Genomic DNA, 1,780 nt, shown 5'->3' with positions numbered 1-1,780 from the left:
ATGACAGTACCAGTGGTGCAACAGCAGGTGGCGCCTCTGCAATGGCAACTCAAGTGTGTGGGAAGCCACAGCCTGAGGGACTGGACAGATCCAAATGGAAGGGTTTTAAATGTTGGAAGGAAGGACATCTAAAATGCAACTTTCCAAACTAAAAAAAAAAAAATAGAAAATAGAACCCACAAAGTTAAATTAATGGAATGTGAGAATAATAAGCATTCTGAGAGTGCAACTGAGAGTGCATTGGTTGCCAGAGAGACTAATCTAAATAAAAAAGTGAAGCAGGTCAAATACTTCAAGACTACCAAGAATTCACAAAGCCACAATCAGTAAAACTGGGGGATGGCAGAGTAGCCCATGCCAAGGACTCAGTAATTTAAAAATGAAAATGACCTTCAAAGTTAGTGATGTCAAAGATGTTGCAATGTATGATGTGCTGTATATTTCCAAGCTGTCTGGGAATCTTTTATCAGTGGGATCTGCTGTGGAAAAAGGGGAATAAGATGCAGTACAAGAAGACCCGGTGCTACATACGTGGAAAAGATAGAGATCTTCAAGGAAGGGGAAAACAACAATCTGATGGATTATATCAGTTGGACGTGGAGGCAAGTACGCTTATCCCTCAAATAACAGGAAGTGAATCAGTTGCAGCCAGCCAATGGCATCTAATATTGTGACATACCACCATGCTGAAGGAGCTTAAACCTCTGATGAGTGTAATGGACTTTTGCAGAAAAAGAGAACTCCTTATGTGAAGAGTGTGTGGAGGGCAAGCTGTTTAGAAAGCCATTCAAGTCAGTGGGAGAAATATGCTCAAAGCACCAACTGCAGCTGATTCATAGTGACGTCTGGTCCCATGCAGACTAAATCCAAAGGTGGATCAAAGCACTATATGACATTTATTGATGACTACTAAAGATGCTGCATGGTATACTCCATGAGACAGAAAAGTGAAGTGCTTGGCAAGTTCAAAAAGTTTGAGAAAGCATACTTCAATGAATTTAGAGAAAAAGTTATGAGACTGAGAACAGACAACGGTGGTGAATACACGTCGAAAGAATTCCAAGAATACTTGGAATAAAGAGAATAAAGCTCAGGGCATCCACAAATGTCTGTACGCCAAACACAACAGCAACATGGTGTAGCTGAAAGAGAAAAATCAGACTTTAGTTGAAGCAGCAAGGAGTATGCTGTCTCATGCAAAGCTGCCAAAGATGTTTTTGGAACAGGCTGTGGCAACCCCAGCATATGTGCAGAAGAAGGTTACCCACCTCAGTTCTGGAGCAACCGACCCTGTACCAGAGATGGTGTGGCATAAAGCCAAACATCAGTCACATGAGAGTGTTAGGTTTGTATGGTATATGCTCATGTTCCAGAACAGAGAGGAGGAATCTGGACAAAAAGGCGGTGAAGCTTTGCTTTGTGGGATATGCTAACAATGCCAAGGGCTATCGTCTGTTTGATGAGGAGAAAGGGAGGATTCTGATTTGCCGGGATGTGATTTTCAATGAAACAGAAAGTGTGTCTTGTTCAGACAGTGATGCTGACGGCGGTCCTGATAAGATAGGAGCATCAGTTGATGTAACAGCAGTCAACAAAGCGCCGAGAGAATGTGGCAGAGTCAGACAGTCCCCAAAAAGGTATGGCTATTATGAGTTTGCGGACATAGTGACTGTTCAACTGGGAATTTATATTTCTGATACTTTAAGACGTTTATTGTAGGGCTGTCTTTATGACACACAGTCCTACTAACTGTGTGTTAGAACAATAAATGAAAGAGTGA

Source organism: Cyprinodon variegatus, unplaced genomic scaffold (assembly GCF_000732505.1).
Source record: "Cyprinodon variegatus isolate N-32 unplaced genomic scaffold, C_variegatus-1.0 Scaffold631, whole genome shotgun sequence".
In the NCBI taxonomy this organism is placed as follows: Eukaryota; Metazoa; Chordata; class Actinopteri; order Cyprinodontiformes; family Cyprinodontidae; genus Cyprinodon; species Cyprinodon variegatus.
Note: the sequence above shows the minus strand (reverse complement) of the source record.